The 20,330-nt window shown below is 40.5% G+C and overlaps 1 protein-coding gene across 15 annotated transcripts in view; it reads right to left on the bottom strand.

Moving 5' to 3' along the window:
• LOC111929010 (bifunctional heparan sulfate N-deacetylase/N-sulfotransferase 3) overlaps positions 1–20,330 on the bottom strand; it is a 255,816-nt gene that overhangs the window by 91,305 nt on the left and 144,181 nt on the right. The window contains exons 10-14 of one of the 15 annotated variants that reach the window (XM_086888066.1): positions 20,237–20,276; positions 19,727–19,781; positions 17,971–18,062; positions 13,940–13,978; positions 572–735 (exon numbers count right to left, since the gene is read on the bottom strand). The exons of the other annotated variants lie outside the window; for them this stretch is intronic. The gene's annotated coding sequence lies outside the window, so the exon portion shown is untranslated. The remainder of the gene's footprint in view (positions 1–571; positions 736–13,939; positions 13,979–17,970; positions 18,063–19,726; positions 19,782–20,236; positions 20,277–20,330) is intronic. 15 annotated transcript variants of the gene reach the window in all.

Genomic DNA, 20,330 nt, shown 5'->3' on the forward strand with positions numbered 1-20,330 from the left:
GGTGAGCCATGTCTTGGAATTCCAGCAAAACACGTCTAAGAGTTTTACAAACGCCACGCATGAGCAGTGCACCAGCCTCCATCTGAAGTCTGCTGTGTGGATAGCAGCCACAGAAACAGTACAAATTACTCTCTTTGTGTTTGCTGAAACACAACACTCTCTGACAATGACAGTGCCTGGTTACTGTGTTCATGAGAGGCCAGTGAATAGACTCAGCCAGCAGAGGCAGGTTAAAAACCCAGTTATTTTTCTATCCACTGCTACCAGAGCTATTATTACAGCTTCTCTCCCCTTTGGAAACCAATCTAAATAAAACATCACAACTCTGTAACGTGACTTTCTCAGCCTGCTGTCTGGTTTAAGGCACAGGGATGCCTCACAAAGAGGGCTCACCTTTTTGCTTGGCAGTGTCTTTCTCAGCACGCTGGTCTTCTCTCATATGTCTAAAATTCACTCTGCCAAGACTTTATGCATGCTCTGGCCATAATCTGAGTTCATCTCAGGATACATGAGCAGTGTCCTTTCCCTTTCCAAAGCCTTTAGAATATAATTATGGAATTACAGTACTCACCGACCCCACCTGTACACGCAGTCTGACCTTTTCTCACGCGTTACCATCTCCAGGACATTTAATTCACAGTATTTGCATTAACTGGTTTATTAAATCACTGAGCAAGTGCAAGTGTGGTACTTCTGTTGGCACACAGATGTTGTCAAGCACATTCCAGAGCCCTGCTGGAATGAGAGAGCCAGTTTTCCTATGGAACCTAAATTGCATTGTTCTGTGATCAAACACGGGATTGCTGGAAATCACCAAGGACTTCCTCCATAAATAACAGGTTCTTCTGCTAATTTCAGTTGTTTGTTCACCCAACTAATTACACACAGGGCAATCATTGCATTACCATCCTGCTGCTTGAGAACTGTAAATTGTCTAGATACAGCAGTAAATATCACCTCAGAGTTTAAACTTGGCTTACTTGGCTGTTTGCTCTGAAACACTGTTTTAGACCACGATGCTGAAATCTCTCTCAGTGACCGGGTAACATTACAGTGCTTTAGCTCTGCAGCAGATAAAGGAGATGTCTGTTATTCCAGATGTTCAGGATATGCCAGAGATCCAGGCAGACAGATTCCCAGGCTCCTACACCCAGTCTGTCACTGCTTTCAGTATCATAAATACATGTATGAACTACAGAGATTCACTTCAAATAATGCACTGCAGGCACAGATGAAATTCCCAATGAGCTCTTCATTAGAGAGGGCACTCACAGGCAGAACTGGCTCTGTTCTCCCCTGGAACTGGCAGCTATACTTTTTTCAGCTATTTTCTCAATTCTCCATTTTTTAACAGAATTTTCTCTCTCACTTACTTTATTTTTGGTTTCTTTCTGCTTCCTGGCCAAGGCCTTGTGCCCCAGGGATGAGCCTGCTTGTAGAGCTGTGGCTCCAGGTGTGTTCCCCACTGTGCTGTGTTGGAGCCCTGCTCTGGAAGGGAGAGGGCCTGAACCCCTGGATTACAATTGCTGACCTGGGACTGCAAAATGTCTTAAACCTCTAAGCAAATGTGTACATGTAGCTAATACTACTTGGTAAATAATTAATTGGCCTACAACCCAGATGGTAATGTGAGGTAGTTCACTTCTGAAGGAACTAAGTTAATGCTTGAGAAACTGAATTAAAATCATAAAAATTCTACGGTAGTTCACTGTTCAGATATGTGTAGCTAAAAATATATAAAAAAAGAGGAGGAATCAGAATCTGCAGTTCTTACTGCTTTGAATTCATCTACTTGACAGATGCGTACTCCACTTTTATATCAACAAAGATAATTTCATTTTATAGGAGGAAAACTAGAAATGCAAGTTACACTGTACCTGTAACTGAACTGATTTATAATTAAGATTGAAAACTTTGCTGCTGCATTCCTCATGTTTTGTTGTCGTAATGATACAACCATAAGAAGCATTTCTCCTCTGAAAGCTCTTACATAAATATGCCATCCACTCAGAAAACCTGTTTTACTTGAGCATTCTGACATGCCTTTGCAATTTTAATGATTAAAATAGGTCCTCTGTGCTTTTTAGTGCTGATGCCATCAGAAAGTCAGAGCACGAGTAGAACAGGTCAATCCTCCTTATTATGATCCACAGAGTAATTTACTAAATTAAGTAAGCCCTTCCATCTCAAGTAATTCAATGCAACCAAACACAGACCTCACATTTATTTTTGAAATTAAAAAAAAAAGGTATTTAGAAATTAGATAGGCATTTCTTTGTTAACCAACAGGAATTTCCAAGAATTTGGGGGAAATAGATGTTTTATGTCAGTAATTGAAATTAATTTCAAAATGAGGTCAATATATCAGCAGGAAGGCAGCTGCTGGATACCAGTGAGTGAATCCTCCTGGGAAGGAAAGCTCTAAGAAAAGAGGAACGAGCAAACGCTTCTGGCTTTGCCTGAGCTGCAGCAGGAAAGAGCAGCCAAGCAAAAAACATCAGGAACCCACACCGGCCAGAGACAGCATGGCCATTCAGGCTTGGGACTGCTAATTGACAGGGCAATCAGCTGGGTAATTAGAGATCTAGCTGTGCGGATCCTTATTCAGGTTTTATCAGATAAATCTCTGCCTTAACACAAGCGTAACCTGGTCTCCCTTGAAGCCTGAAATCAATTCTAAATCAAAAGTTAACCTCTTCCACTTAAAAACTAGTATAAATAGCAAGAAAATAACTCTTTTTGTCTTTGTTTACCAGTCTAGGGAGATTAACTCATGATGGTCTGCTATTAGTCAACACAAATATTCAGAGGCTACCGCCATGCCAATTATTTACAGAGCTGGTAAGAAAACAATTAGCATGTGCCACGGAAAAATACATAGGATCTCAAACTCAGTTCTCATTATCTGGGAAAGTTTTTGATTTGTGCAAAGAAAACACTAACGAATGCTTGCTGAGAACCAGCAATTTTTATTACAGCCTTGATTTTGCTGGTGCCATCAATTTTTCACACCCCATCAACTCAAGCTGAACATCAGGGGATTCTGTTTCTGACTTGGGAGAAGATAGCAATCAACAGATCACAGACACAACCCAGTGCAGCCAGGATGTTCCTTCTGCTGGACACTGTGACAAAGTGAATTGGACATGAACTTGTAATTATGCACCAAAAGCCGTGGTCTCCACTCCCTGCTCCCTCCGAGCTGTCTGAGGCAGCCTAAGTTATCTGAAGCAAGGGACTGGCTGCATGGCTCAGCAACATGAGATAACGAGGGCTTGGTGAAGCAACTGGCACAAAAAAAGAGAAGCTGCAAGAGCAGAGCGAACAAGCACATCCATCACACACACTTTCCTCCCCTACAGCTCACCATAAATTCTAGGGCCGGAGGAGGCCCACAGGTTTGACACAGGGCCTGAGATAAATGACACATCCCAGCATGTCATTCCAAAAGGAAAGCAGATGCAGTCAAGCCACCGACAAAAATTAACTGTACCACTGTGACATCCCACCTTTAAAGAGAAGGGAGCACCACAGACTTCTCAAACATCAGCCCTGTGAGTGGAGCAACACTTGGAAGAGCTGTGTTGGATCCTGGAGCTTCACAGCTGACAGAGCTTCCTCCCTGTCCTAGAAATGTCCACGGCCCCAGGAAGTGGGGCTCCTTTCCATGCCCTTGCACGGAGCCCTGTGAGCAGCAGTAAACATCCCAAATGAACCTTGGTACAGGCATAATTTACAGACACTCCTCACTCAGCACTGACATCCCGATGAGAATCTTAGGCCAGGTCCACCACAACAATATGAACAAAAAAAAATGTCTTTCTAGTAATTCAGTGGATCAAGGTTTTCATCACACTCTGTTTTGCTTTTTCCTTCCTGTTTTAATACATCAGGAGGGCTGTAGGCTTTGCCTTAAGCTTTGACTGACATTTTGGCAGCCTTTCTCCACAGAATAAATCTACAGAGATCAACAAAACAGTCTGATAAACTTTTTCCTTAGCAAACATAAAACAAAAGTGCACAACTTATTGTGCCCACAGATACACTTTGTACAAGCTTCCTATGTCTCTTCTAGGGAAAGAAACAGGGGAACAAAAATAGAGGGGAAAAAAAAAAAAGAGTAGAGAGAAAAAAGAAAAAGCTTAATGGCCTAGATACCACTTTCATTTTACAACTGAAGTAAAATAAACTATTTTTGCCCAAATGAACCTTTCTTGCTGGAGTTGCACATAATCTAGACAGCAGAGTTGACCAAAATGAGTTCACAGAAATAGAAAGTGGAAAGCTCACATCAGTGGTGAAGGACAGCTTTCCATTGCTCACTTTAACAAATGAACTAAGAGTGAGAGAAGCATCAATAACATTTGGGTTTATCCTAAAATGAAAGTCAGCAGCACCATTTCCACTCAAGTGTTCAGTAATTTAGTGGCACACTCTGACATGGGACATGTGGTGTGGGAAGCCAGAGGAAGCACAGAAGGGCTGAGGGCTGATGAAAAAACACAAGATTATTTTGAAGAGTTTGTCATACTAAAATCTATGCTAGCAAGACCTCACCTGGGTTTTAAAACATTTTATTTCACCTAAATTAAATAACCATTTTCAGTCAGTAATCAACTAGCTATTTATCCAGCCTTCCCATGTTTCAAAGTGCTCAGCCTATTCAATGATCACCTCATTGAAGCAGTTTGATATCTGGCTGTTTGAGTAAAGGATATCAGTGAGGACACTGACTGCACACTGCTTGTTAGTGCCTCATCCCTTTGCTCCAGAGGATGCACGGCTGAGAGGCAGCTGCAGGAAAAGGTAAGCTCCATGGAAAAGCTCACATAAAACCCCAGACTGTCAACACTGAGAAATCTCTGCTTCACAGAAAAGAAAATAACAAGATAAAGTATTTTCAGATGCAAGACTGGCAAAAGAAATCCAGCTTCTCAATCCTTATCGAATCTATTCCTACAGCCCTTATTTTAGACACTGAGTGAACTTGTAACAGGCTTCCAAAAGAGTGCAAGGAAATCATCACACACAAGACTCTGCGTAGACAAAAGGAAATCCCCTCAAACTTTGACCGAGAACTTCGAAATTTCTCTCTTCCCAGTGCAAGCCTGAAGCCATTTCAAATCATATCTGCTCATTAGAGACCAGTTTCTTAAGAAAAGAACACAAGGAAACCAACTCAAAAAAGAATGACTGCCAGCTCAAGTATTTCCTTGGCCTCTGGAAGAGTTTTTCCCAGAGAGGATGATTTTTAAGAAGAAAGAATTCAGAGATTTAGTGTGTGCCTTTGTAAAAGCAGCATATCTATCAAAATCACAAAGTTAATGAAAGGAAAAATGGGTAATTATTGTTATTCATACAACAGTAATAGCAAGATAAATTCAATCTGCTGGTTTCACTGTATTAGAAATCCCACACATAATGTGTGTCACCACCACACCTTCCCAGATTTACAGCACTAAAAACCTTTAGTTTGTTTATCTTCATTCCAAGTGATTGGCCAACTACAGTCCACAGCATGAAACAGCAACAGCACCTTTCATTACAGAGAGCCTGATGAACTTCATCCTTTGAATTCACATATACATCGTGTGATTTGTGCTCCACAAATGGAGAGCAGTTTTGGAAAAACGCAGATAATAACATGATGAACAGCATGGTGCAGGAAAGAAGATTTTTTAAATTGCACATTAAAGTCATTATTAATAATGTTACAGGGGGGTTGTGCCAACAAGGGTAGCAAAACCTGACCTCGTGTAAAACAAAAAACAACTATAAAAGAGAAAAGTACTACAACTGCCGTGTGCAAAACACCATTCACTTATAGATACATTTATTTATGCACATTATAGACTCATTCTCAGTGCACTGCTGTTGGACACTTTATTGTGGAAGTGTGGTTAAGAGGACAAAGAAATTAAGGGAACACAGCAGCTGGTACACAGAACAGATGTTCCACACCTGAGCACCTCAGAGAAAGTGCTGAGAGACGTGGGGAGGCAAAGCACAGAAACTAAAGATCAAAATTAGCAGCAAGTCCAAGGAGTTCAAGCTCAAAAACCAAAGGAGAAGGTTTGGAATTCAGAAGTGACTTGGCATACAAGGGCCAAGACTGGTTTTTCTCTCTTTTATGCCCCTGCATAAATGGGAACCTATCAGTCAGAGTCAGTTCAGAAGTGCACAACCCATCTCTGCCAGTGCTCCCCACTAATTAACATTAACTTCCTTTGATATTGGCAGTTTGAGATTCTTCTGGTATCAGAGGATCTTTTAATAGAGGATTTCCATTGTGCCACAAGCATTTGTGATCTCTAAATCCTTTCTCCTTTTGATCCCCCCTGGGGAAGCCTGTATGCCCCATGTACTTTTATTTATCAAAGCAAGGGTGATTTGTCTAACAGATAATTACAGCATAACATGGCCACAGGGTGTTCAGGTGTTTCTTTTAACTCAGGTAAAGGCTTCCTACCTCGATGTTTTGGGGACAGCCTGTCCTTTCATGTGACACTTGGTTCATGTCACAAGTATGTATGAAATGTCTACTCCAGGAGTGGTTTTGAGAACTCAGTCAAACATAAAAGGTCAGATAGCTAAAGCAGCTAAGTTTTTATTTTCATTTTCTTTGAAGTTTTAATTCAACAGCAAAAATCTGTCAAATAGGAGTACAAGTTTTTTTTCCCCTATTTTTCCTGGCTTGACTTTTCAGTGCATCAACATTTCAGAAAAACAAAGTAAACAGGGAAGACAAAAAGAGGCTGCCTGCAATTTCTTCAAAGTGTAGTCAGGACCCACAGCTCTTTGTGCCGTGATTTTCCTTGGAGAATTTTGGGCAGGAGGCATTGAAAGGATTTTTTATGAACAGCAGTCCATTTAAATGCAGCCCCAGGGAGATGGGGAAGCACTGTCCCCCCTCAGCAGATGGAGATCACTGAAAAAGAGGCCAAATGGTTTGCCCAAAGACATCTGAGTTAGCAGGCTGAAAGTCTAGGGATGTTTAGAAAGCAGGACATGAAATAAACATACCAGAGAGGAAAAAAAAAAGAAGTGGTGAGAGGCTAATTTCCAGAAAAAAATTAAAAAATTGGCAGATTAATGGTATCTCCAGGATAAACAGAAAAAACACATTAATGGAAAACTTCACCAAAATTGGATAAAATGCAAATAATCTAATATTTCTGCTAGATTATGCTGTGACTGATTTTCTACATAGAATTTCAAATGAATGTGGAATGTTCTTCCATGTTCTAAAGTGCTTTTCATCATCTATTATAGAATTAATTTAATATTTACTCAATGCTAAAATATGAAGGAAGTCGTTAAAGAAAAAAAAAAAAGAGAGAGAAAGCCTGGGAGTTCTTCAGAAAAAAGTTTATCTTTGTTATCAGAAATAAATTTATCTTTTAAACTGATAATTTTAAATTTAACTTCAGATTAATTTTAATTTAATTTTAAATTATTCCTACATATGGGAGGCTGGACTCCCACTCAAAATGAACGGTCAGTTTTTGGTGTACTTTTTTATGTCCTTTTCATACTGGGACAAAATTTCCCTGCTATCCTTCCTAGTTTTGGATTTCAGTTGGTCCCTTCTGTTTTAGCCAGATGGGGATGCAGGGACTTTGCTTTAAGAAGAAAGGCTGAGCCCAGCCTTCAGTGAGGGAATTCTGTTACCTCTCCCTTTACCTGTACAGGAACTTGCAAGACGCTGAGGAAACTTGCACACCAAAATAAACAAAATGTAACAGATTTTAAAATCAGCAGTTATTAAATAAAAAAGGCAAAGTGATAGGAAATCTTCCTTGTCTTACTCTGCATTTCCTAAGGGACCTTCCTTCATTTTGTTTTTAAAAACAGCATCAGCAGAGATTTGTGGAAAAGGATAGGGCTGCCTACCAGCTTCCATTTCAAAATGAGTGAAATAAATCCTCCTGCCTAAAAGCAGAGCTTGGTGTGTTTGTGGCACAGCTCTGTAAGAGCTATTATCTTCATCAAAACAAAGAGAATGATTACATCTTACTAGGAGGGCCTCTTCCAGTTACTTCAGCTAGGAAGGACTCAGCTTAAACTGGAATTTGTGAGTGAAAAGGAATAATTTACTCCAGCTCAATATTTATAAAAGCACATCTGGAGGAAGGAAGGGTCATTCCCATTGTGGGAGGAAGTTAAATCCAGTTTCATGCTCGCTGTTCCATTTCAAATACTGGAGGGCTGCTATTTCTGCCAAAGCACACAGGATTCCAAGCCAGCAACTGGTAGGAAAACACATGTTGGTAGATCAAGGCCACTGGCTGTGCAACTTGGGAATACACTTTCACGAGTGGAAGAGAGGCAGCTATGGGCTAGAAATAGATCTTAAAACCCTCAACTCATCCATGTGATATAACACAATATAAGCAAAACAATTTTATTTTTTTTTTTTGCATCTGCAGTTTATTAATTCTAGATTTTCATCTTTGTTTTGAATTTTGGAAAGAGAGAAGGAAATGCTAAATTTAGTATTTCTATTGTCTCATGGCTTCTAGGAAAGCCTCAGCTCTCACTGCATCCCCTGGAACATCTGTCCTGAAGATGTAAGCACTGGAGCAGTAAAAACTGCATAATAAATATCTAGCAATGAAGAGAAGTTGACAAGGACAATCTTCATCAAGAAGTTTCAAACTGCAAAGAGGAACAAGACATTTCTGGAAGTTTCTGGCCCTTTCATATCAATCTACATTGTGAACCCTTAGCAGGTTCCAGCTTGAGAAAGGCATTGGCAGTTTTTGAGGTAACGATGGTAGAACTAATGATTAGACTTGATTGGCAGGAAAGGTTGATGTGCTCCTAAGTAATTGCTGAAGGTTTAGGATATTCCAGGCAGACAAAATTACTGATTTGATACCGCACTTCTTGCTAAATGACTGGCCAAGATTTAAGTGAATAGCAGTTTAACGCCTCTCCTTTCCATCAGACTGTGAAGGGGAAGAAAGAATATTTCAGCTTGCAACGTGAAAGCTGACACAGAGCTGTCAGGCATTTCCTTTCAGCTAATCCTCCCTAGGAAATGCAGCGTGTGAGCTCTGAATTCCCTGTGAGTTTATCGATCTCGCTTTTGCCGTATATAAACAAGTGACATCAGCCCTGTGGACCTGTCAGCGCCAAGCGAAACGGCAGCTCCCCGTATCCAGATGCAGGAGGGTTGGTTTGTTTGTTTGAACTGAATGAGCACAAGATGCTGAAGGTGCCTCAGCAGATCCAGAATGGAACAGCTGCTGGGATGAGACTCTTCCCTCAGTCACTCACAAGTTGAAGCTGTTTATAAATGCCAGTTTTTGTATAATGAGCGCAGGTCACTCAGAGATGAAGCAGCCCATGACATTTGTTTTAACTACAGTTGACAACACAGTGCTAAATTGACTAGAGCTAATGCAGCACAAAGTACTTGGACATGCAGACGTGAAAGAAGCAGCTCCCCAAATATTTAAATGGACAATGTCAAGGCAATCACAAATACCAGATCACATTAGCATGACTAACACAGTTTGCTATTCGGAATTTTGGAAAAAAACCCCTCATTGCTGAGCATAACACTTTGTGTTATGCCTATTAGTACTTACTGAGCATCTCCTGTCTGCCCTCATTCTTTGGCCAGGCTGCTCATTTATCAGGAGCTGTGTGCAGCCAAGGTACTCTGTGAGCCCAGCACAGGCTGCCCATACATCATGGAACCCATTAGCCATGCACATTTCTTTCCCTGGCTCCAAATGAGCCGCACCAATTTGTTACACAGCTCACCCGTGGGAGTGAAAGGTATATAGAGCAGCCTAGTGCCAAATATATGGAGCTCAATTACAAGTAGGATAATACAATTACACAAATATGGGGGATAATTAATTGCTTGGAGAATATGCCTTCAGACATGAGCTGTTCTCCCAGTACCAGAGCAGAGCACGAGCAGATGGACAAGAAAATGCAGATAAAAAGCGGCTTAGGTCTAACAGCACATTTCCATTTAGGAAGGATGCATTTCTTTGGGGAGACTTGAGTCTAAAACCCTGTGACTTCACAGTGAAAACAGAGCAACAAAATCACTTGTCAGCACTGTCTTACTAACTCAAAGTTGCTCTGAAGAACAGTCCGTGACATAACTGCTGAATGACCTCTCTCTTGGACACAAAAAACCAGTTTTATCTCCTCAGTTCCCAAGTCTGCTGCAGAACATTCTCATAGGAACCAAGAAAACTGTTCTTTAGGAACTGCTGTATTTACATCCTCACAAAAAATAGGTCCTTCCTAATCAACTTTTTGAACTATATTCTGCAAAGTGTTTTTCCCAATATTTGATTTCATTAGCTACTTTTCCTAAGCAAAAGATTTATCCATTGACTTCTTGAACCACTTCTGGGTGTTTGTTTTCATTACATTGCAATTTCTGTTTGTGAAGCTTGTTGCAAGGCAGTGCAGCTCAACCTGGGAAGAGCACTGTGCTCACAGGGGGGACATTCCTTCTAAGAGCTTCATATCCAGCCGCTGCTCTCTCCTGCAAATGCCTTGTGCCCTGCGCTGTTTATGCTGTTTGCTGCTTCCATTTCTGCTGGCTTCTTCAAAAATGCTCTTTCATTATGCAGGAGAGACGGGCAGCCCAGAACGTGCACACCAAGGCTGTGCTCAGGGAGGGTCCCAGGAGATGGCACTGAGTTGCCCTCTCACAGAAGACCCTCTCACTGCCCCACCAATGGTCCCACTGGTGGCACTGGCCCACCCCTAGCTCCTTTCCCAGCCCACCTGCCTGCCAAGGAACCTCTCCTGGCTCGTGTTAAACTGATAATATTGTTGTCATGTTTAACTGATAATATTGTTGTCATGTTTAACGAATACTGAGGGTCAATGAGTAATGAAGCATCAGCCACCGGTGCCATGCACACAGATCTCAGACAGCACTCCTAGAGACACCAGATGGAAACCTACAAATAAATTCTGCAGTATTCCAGCTTACAACAGGACAGAATTTTTAACATTTAAAAATTGCAAGTTACGATAAGACAGAATTAAAATTATTTTTCCCCTGCTAAAAGCTACATCTTAGCAGATGGATTACAAAACACAGACACCAGAATTTATTCTATTTCTAATTCAAACTGCTAAGAGGCATAGGAGATACTTCTTGTATTCCTTACAAGGAAGAAGAGGAAGGAATTCTGGTAATTTATAAAAGATCCCTGCATTTTCATAAGATTGAGCCTACATAACATGAAAAATGTGCTGTACTACGAAGGACCAGGCACGTCCTGTCATGAATGAAAAGTGCTGCTCTGCTTTCACACACTGGGAATGCAGAGAAGGGTTCAGCGTCTCTGCCAATCCCTTGTGTGATTTGAGTCTTTGCACTTCACCTGCTCTGCAAGGGGGAAACTTTTGACAGGAAATATATATTATTGAAGGAAGTTTTTTCTCTAGGGCACAAACTTCTCTACTAGACAGATAATGGCACAGGGAGGTATAGCCAAGGAATGTAATTCTGTTTGAGTGAAAATGAAAATGTTATTTGATATAGACTAGAAAGACATGAAAGCAAAGGGATTTTACTGCCTTAGGCTCGGTGTCGTGCTTGGCAACGTTTTTCCTCTTGGCAGCAGCGAAGGCCAAGGTGAGGGGTGTGAGTATTACCCAATGCATGAAGGGCTACCTGCATTACCTAATGGTGCGTGCTGGGCACTCAATGAGCCATTCCTCAGCTCTGCCTGCTTTAAAAGGAAAAAGAAGTTCCTCTGAAAAGTGCATTTGTCATGAGGGGATGAGTGGGTTTGATGCTTACTACTGTAAACAAATCACACTGGATGTAAATACATCCCATCCATCCATGTGCACTCTAGAATGGATTCTTTCCCTTTTACTGAGCACAATATTAACAAGGCAGAGCATTATGTTCATGTATTAAACATTTTTTATAATGTATGCTGTCTTCGAAGCTACACAAAGGTGATTTGTGACATAATTAATGAACTTTGCCTTAGGTGTGTTAAAAAATGTATAAGTTGTGTCAAGTACTACCCATTTCTTCATTATGGCAACTAAGTTGCATTTACTACAGAAAAAAGACCAGAATATACCTGTATTATAGAATCACAATTCTCAGGTCAGTGATCCTTAGAGCATAGAATTTGCTTTAGCTGAATGATCCCTTCCATAACACCTCCTCTGCCACGAGAGAGACCAGAATGGGTCCTGAGAAAAACAGGTTTGCTGGCCACCACCAGCCAAGGCAAAGTAGTGCCCCAAAGGGAAAGAAATCATACAGGCTCCAACACTCCCGAGAGTTCAGCCTGTTGTTTCCTGGAATACTTAAAAGCTCAGCTCATTACAGTTCATGTCCACATATACACTGTGAAATCCTACTTGTTCCAAGTGCTGCATTGTTTGGTTCCTTCTGAAATTTAAGAAATATGACCTGCTACAGTGCTCAGCACCCTAAAGACACAAAGACTTGTCCTCAGTGTGAAGCACCATTAAGCCCTTAAAAAATGCAATGATTTATTCTTCATATTACAGCAGTTAATAAATGTGTTACTGAATTGAATCAAAAAAGAAAGCAGAGGAAATTTGGAGCCTTTTTTGGCTCCAAATTTTATTCCATTACTTGGATTTTATGCTTCATTAGGACACCAAAACACCCCATCTAACTGAACACAGGATTTCTTGGAAGATTCTCCCATAAGGTTGAAAAAAACCAAGGGAACACAAAACCGCATTTAACACCTTAAATATACAATCTGTGTGGGTTTATGTCAATCTTAATCCTCAGAAGTACTTTAGAAAAGCAGGAACACATATTTTGGTATATTGTTCCCAAATAATGGTTGCTAATTGTTTATGTTTGCTGGATCTACAATCACATATTTGCATTATATTCGCTAATTTAAATTATTAAGATAACAACTCTCTTTTCATATAAGGGAGAAATGAGGACTCACTCCCAGCCTTTCTCTACCTACTTATTTAAGCAGAAGATGAACAAAATCTCATTCATATGCCAATTAGCATATATTTAGCAGAGGCAATTTTACACAGCTCACAGCTTGTGTCCAAAGATCAATCTTCACTTGTTTTGGAAAGAATGCCAACCAGCCTTAGGAATTTAAGTTGTTCTAATACTACATGATGTTTCCATTTTATTTGGCTCAGAGAGAGCCTTGCTGATGATCTCGGTTACACTGTGAGTCTTGCAGCACAAACCCCCACATCTTTCTCTGGACTCTGCAGGAGCAGTTTCAGGTAGTATTTGTTATCAGGGATAAAGCTGTCATGTTTGGAAGGTATTACCACCTCCTGCAACAGCTCCCACAGGACTGAGTTTATGCAGAATTCACAATGACAAATAAAAACCCAAAAAAATAAACAACTGTCTTGCCTAAGTTGTACATTTTACTTCACCAAGGGGCAAAATTTAGCAAAGCACAGCTCCAGCCCCTCAAAGAGTGGCTGACACATTCCTATTTGCATGAAAGATTACGCAAAGAAACAAAAGCCAGTTGACATCTCAACCACATCTAACATCAAATGTTAAACAGCACAACCAAGTCTTCCTCCACTTTGATTCACTAAAGCTTTCATCTATTCTTATTTTCCGGTCTGCATTCCCCAGAAAGCCTGTTCTTCCAATAAACAGTCTCAAGTGCCCATTATCCTGGCGGGATTCCACCTTTTGAGGATGAACACACGAGGTTGTGTTTATCAGGGTCAGGGGAAAGGGCACGTGTAAGGGAGTCATATCCTATACTTAGCTCTCTAATTACAATCAATTTTCGAGAGACTTTTCCCCTGGCAGGCAATGACTTTCGTGAGGAATTCTTGAAAGAGGAGATTGTCTCTGCAGAGACAATCTGTGTGTGTGTGTGTAAAGAAATGCAACCTTCACTTATGTAACAATCCCACTCTGCATCACTGGCCCTGCCTCTCTTACCTTCTCTCAGTTAGCAATTTTCCTTCTGGCAGAAGAGTGCTGATAAAAAGAAAATAAAAAGAAGTACCACATTGTTATTTCTTTGTCTTCCCACTGTTCTGTAGATAAATCAGATGTTAAACATGACTTTATAAAGTCTACAATTTCCAAGCTTCAGGCATGTAGGGGAGATCCAAGTCCTGCTACTGTCTGTCAACATCCTTTGCCTAATAAAGCATCTCAGGACAGCTCAAGCTCCATTTAAACTGCTTTTATAGCTCCCCAAATATAATTTTACTAACCTGCTTTTTAAATTACAATTGCCCACTGGCCTGCCTGCTGGTGGGGAAAACCTTCAATCCATTATTCAGCACACACTCATGCAAGCATTACTATTAACAAGGGAGAAGTTAGCTAATGACTGGCAGCTTAAAGAATAATGAAAATGTTAATATTTGAGGCCATCCTCCCTGCTTCTGTCTATCACAAGTGCTGGAATAGTTTAAATTAAATACTTTATGTGACTAAACCACATTTCAGATGATATAATGAGCTACAACTATGGCTGTTAAATGCATCTATCATTTCTAAAGCCAGGCTTAAGTCCACTTGCTCACTGAGGGTTCAATTTTACCCTAAATTACACATGGATAATTCCACCACAGTGAATCATATGATAGGAGGTACATTAGGGGAATATTTCATCCTTGTGAAGTATTTTGCTATAGGTTTTTGAAAAATTAATTCAATTCCAATAATTTTTACAATTTTTGAAAGAGACTCAATCAGCAAAAGCAATATTGTAGAGGAAAAGTGCTGCTGGTTTGATGAGACTCAAGTTACACAGTCAGGTGTAATAGAGTTTTGTAAAAGACTTCTTTTGCAAATGCAAAAAATCTAGTTCACATGACATTGTATCAAAATGGATACACCAGAAACAAGCTATTAAAACTCTCATTTTTGCCCAAAGGGAAAATACCGCTGCAATCACAGAATTTCATGTTAACAGTCTGTAACTAGATCTGCAGAGGTGGAGGAAGTTTTGAGCCTTGCAGTGTATGGGGTGTGGGGTATTAGTGTCCCACAGGCATTCCTGGGTGACCCCATTCCATGATTCCTCTGGATTTTAAAACACAAGATGTAACGCTCCCATTTATTCCTGCCAGTGCTGTTTTTCCAGGGCAAGCTTAGGAGCATAACCAGGCTTCCCCTCCTCCATGCAGAGCTGATCAGAATACCAATAGAGAAAACATATTTCAAATTAAACAATGTCATTAAGTATTCACAAGACACCCAATTACCACTGTACCCAAGTGTGCTTGCTGTCAATGTGTATTAGCCACAGAATTGATAGAAGGCTAGAGCTGACTCAGAAATTGTCACAACTTGTGATCTTTGTCAATTCAGCTGAGTGACAGGCTGAGCCATGTAAATAACTGCATCTCCTGCCATTAAAAAGATCATTTCAGGTCACTTCAAGTAAAACTTGCCTATTTTCTCACAGAAAAAAAAAAAAATTTGAAGCCTTCTCTGACCAGCCAAAGCTTTGTTTAGTCAGTGGGGTTTTATTTTCCAATTTTAAAAAGTGAAACATTTCTAAAAAAATTTTTGAAATAGATTTTCAGATTGAAATGAAACCCTCCCAAAATGTTCTGAAGTAACCATTGTTGGGAATTAACTTGTACCGAGTAAGACTGATGATCTTTGTGACTTTTTAAGGAAATGCTCCAGAGTCTTCTGGGTGAGATAAACGGGCAACCTCCTTCCCCATGGACTGGCTGCTCCTTCCCAACCCTTTTCCACAGATGTCCTGAGCCAACAAATGGTAAAAGCTTTACTGCTCATGGTGCCCTGGAGTCTCAGGAGCTGGAATTGTTTCCCCAGGAAAGCTGAGCTCCTGCTCCTCACTTCCATCGTCAGACTGGCGGCTGTTCTTCGACATCCACTGTAATCTTTGATCAAAGACAGCGTGTGCTCATCTGCCATTTATCACCTGCTAAATCCTCACTCCCATTTGGCTGCCAGCTGGTGTTTGATGGAATTGTACCTGGGTAAGTTTATGGATCACACCTTCATCAGCGTTCCCACAGCTCCTGCATATGTTACTGGTGGCAGAGAGAAGGGAGGATTTCTTCCTTGGCTTCCAGGACAAGGTTAACACCTGACCCAGAAAGGACAGAATCCTGGAAGCCCATGAAGCACTTGGTGGCTGGTTTTGGCTGTTCCTGCAGAGGAGGTCTCCCTCAAATAGGTTGAAGTTCTCCTCTAGCAGGCTCAGTGGGCTGGATCGTGTCAGAGGTGCTTTGATCGATCCCATGTAATTCGGGTGCTTTATTAACCTGGCACTATTTTAAATGGCTCTCCTGGTGCACCTCAGCTTCTTTGCTTTGCATTTTAAGATATCCTGTAGATCACCATCCATAATGTATGAGCTCAGCCTTGACACGGTGACAGCACTGCACAGTCCTGCGGTGGACAGGATGCTCAGGGGAAGTTTTCTGCTCCCTTCCCAAGGGGTGCTTCTCCAGCTCAGGCTGGTTTATGTGTGCTGACACTGAGCACAGCCAGCCACCCAGAAGAAAATGAAATCTCACTCTGAGGAAGGACCTGCTACCAGTTAAGATTGCAATGAGCTGTAACTGTGCCAAGTACCTTCAGCAAGGCCAGTTTTGGGGTTTCATCATTATTCAATACAACAGATTACCTCTCTAAGCCCTGAAGATGATATTGGGGTTACCCAATGTACTTTGTAAATTCCAGTTTTCTCATATAAAGTCACAAAGATCAGAGCAGAGATACCCAGTTGTGCTTGGGAAAATAAGAATGAAAACAGTAACTGGCAAATCAAGAAAGTGGTGCTGAGTGAGTGCAGTCTGAACAACTCAAGGCAACTCCAGCACCATCCAGGCCTTGCAATACATCAGCAAAGGAACCTCACTTCACTTCTGTCATCCCCAGGATATTCTCTTATTCCTCATCTCTAGAGTCAAACTTTTGCAACCACAGAAATGAAATGTTTTTGACTGATTGAAACATTAGACTCTTTAGTTCCTGAACATGTGAATCTGCTGAGATTCCTTCTTCAATAAGGGATTGTACAAGACAAACTTCAGCTATTTTTCTATCTCATTCAGGATGGTTTCCTATTAAAAAATCCCAATCTTCTGCTTTGAATTTGATGACAAACAGAAAATAAACAAGAGACTCCTCCATTGTGGGATATCGCCCCAGCTGTACGGGTTTTTTTAAGTTCTGTTAAAATCAGTTTATCAGCAAATTCAGCTGCTTGCAAAACTCCTCAAATCAAACCCAATTTAAAGCCTTCCAACCAAAGTCATAATTTTTTGGTTCAGTCTCAATTTCCCTTTTCATATTTTTCAAGTAAAAAGCGAGAGATGAAGACTTGACTAAATTTACAGAATTATATCCAACTGACACAAACCAGCATGTGTAGCTGAAGTTTCACAAAAACATTCATTTAGAAACCCTTTTTAGATGATGCTATGCCTTTTTTTTTTTTGACATTTGTAAAATGTTCAAATAGAAATTCTAGCAGTTTCTCTATGAAAACTCTATGACAGAAAATAGTTTATTTTAAAATATGTATCTTTCAAGAAATTTCATGCAGAAGATTTTTTTGCATAGTTTATTGCCATCAGCATTGAAAACCTTGGAAAACAAAGCCAGAAGCCCAAGTTGCATTATATTGAACTTGTCTAAACTGCATTTTAGAGGTTATTTCATTATTCTAGTGCAAACACTTCTGTGCACCCATTTAAATAATTTTAAATTTGGTTTATATTGATTTAGTATGTCAAGCCCTTCTCAGCTTAAGGGAAGTCAATACAGGACAGGTTTAATTCACTTGATAGCTCTCTGAACAAGAGTTTAATACAATCAGTCCAACACTCAAACTTGATTAATCAGTGCAATCCCACAAGTTGCCAAACCACCAGAATTAGAGGAACTGCACTATTTCATCACCTGAAAATATACCAGCAGAGAAAAGAAAGCTGATGAAAGAGATTCCATTTCTGTTCTCTGATATCTACCTGGATTTATTCAGGGAGGCTGAAATCATACAGTGACAGGAAAACGCTGTGTCTGTAATCAGCCCACAATTAACAAGCCTTTGGATGAATTTCTAAAAATAAATGAATGAATGGTGTTTAAAAACTGTGCAAAAGACTGGTAGGAAAGAACCAGAGGAAAGACATGAAAGTCCAAAGTGCTCTCCTACTGAACTGCACACTCTTGCTCAAGGCAAACATTTCCAGCTTTACAAACCAAAATCAGATCATTAAGAAAAGCAGAATGCTGCTCACTAATTTACTTTAATGACACAATGGGTAATAATGGCTGATTCAACACAACTGCTTGCAAGTTGTGGTTGGGCCCTTGGTCCTGCTTTTCTCAAATCAAACAATGCTGCCAAGAGAATGAGGAACAGATGCTAAATACGCACGTCTCACACGCTGCTTCAATTTGTTCATCACCGACTTCCTTCGGGATAAAAGAGATATTGTCAAAATGATAATGATGGTGTAAACATTTTGGCCACTTCAAGCATTTTCTGAATGCCAGATAAATTCAGAATAATTTTTAGCAGTAGGCTTGCCAGAACATCAGCTGAAGCCTTCATTATAGCTATTCATATCCCTATAATAAAGGTTGCATCAGCAATTCCATTATAAATGCTCTTTCAGAGGGTTTGATAATTTGGCTGCAAAAAGTATTTTTGGCTGAAGCGTGTGAGTTGCCTTAGATATAATTTTTCAACGAAGTTTTAAACTGTTCAGCTATTTTCTGCATAAACATGGAAGAAAAACAAAGAGGTTGAAACGGTTCTTTTTCTGGTCCTACATTAAAAAGCACCAGTCTGTTTATTTCAAAGGAGAACCTCTGTTAAAGAAAAGCAAGGAGTCACCCACACTTAGTGCACACTTACACTTAGATCAATGCTAATTGCAAGCACACTGGTTAACTGTGGCATGATCTGGGATAGGTGCTAGGGAAGAAATTCCTTGGAGGAATTGTCACACAAAACTCAAGCTTTTTATTACCCCAGGAAAGGGTAACACTGATCAAGTCACCAGCCTGAGGTCAAGTACTGTTCTTCTAGAAAACAGAGTGCAATGGGACAGTAAATTTATAAATGTGGCTATAAAGGAAAAACCTAATAATTTTTCAGGTTTATTTTAATCACAAAATTAGTAACCTGAGCTGGAAATCAAGACTTGGATGGCACTGATCTTCCCTGGTGTCTGTAAGTATCATCTACTTTTTTAGAGATGGGGCCTACATAGATTCCAGCAAGTGTGTCCCAATGATAAGCTCAGAAGTTGGCCAATGGAAGAAAACTCTCAAGACATCCTTTGTCCTGACAAAAGAAAGCTTCATAGAGTCCTACCCCACATGGGGTTCATTTTATCAGTCTTCTTACTCTGTTTCTCTGATGAAGGAAATCTCCTAAAAATGAGGATGATAACTATTTTGCCTGAGCTAGAACAATTTGGAGGTGCTTCTTTTCCCTCTGCTGGTAACCTGACACACAGAGGTGGCTCAGGGCTATTAATCCCTCTGTGGGCAGGTCTGATACTGAGCTTGCTTGCTAAAAAACCTGCATTTCACTGCACTTGTCTGCCAGCAGTTCAATCTTCCTGGGACAACTGATGTAACTGCATCTCCCAGGCAGGGACACATTTCCCTGTCACAGTGAGCATCTCCAGAGCTCTGGAAGGAGTGGGAGAACCTCTCTACACAGTGATCAGGAAAACACATCATGTCCTAGTGGCAAATGGTACCGACCTCTGTGTGATGTTCTTGAGTTTGGGAATGCAGGTCTCAACAACAGAGGAAACTGCTGGAAAAGGGGGAAAGAGAGCTTTGTGACAGAGAAATAAACCTGGGTCAAAGTCACTTTCACAAAAAACATGTATCAAAATCATTACAATTATTAGAGAATGAACATCTGCTTGAAGGAGACAGAACTGAGGTACAGAAATCAACCTGGAGGTTCTTTTTGAGCAGAGATTGTATCTGTTCATACACTCCATTAGTGCCACAGGGCAGGGTTCCAGCTGCACCTTCTGGCCATACACAGGGAGCATCCACCCTTCCTTACTGTCCCAACAAACTGCTCTCTCCCACTTCAGCACACACTAAGAATTACAGCACGTGTTCCACCTTTCTTTTCTGAGAGGGATTAAATCACTTTCAATTCCCAAAAAACACCAAGGTGCTTGACAGATGGCTTCAAAGCACTATCCTTCATGGTTCATTACCAGGATCTTGTAAACAGGAATAGGCTTTTCTTACCTGCCTGTGAAGATGCTGCTGAATGTTATTTCTGGAAATGCTGCCGATAAATATGACAGTGTTATTTTGTGACACTGAACTTACAGAAACCGTT

Source organism: Cyanistes caeruleus, chromosome 5 (assembly GCF_971803275.1).
Source record: "Cyanistes caeruleus chromosome 5, bCyaCae1.hap1.1, whole genome shotgun sequence".
In the NCBI taxonomy this organism is placed as follows: domain Eukaryota; kingdom Metazoa; phylum Chordata; class Aves; order Passeriformes; family Paridae; genus Cyanistes; species Cyanistes caeruleus.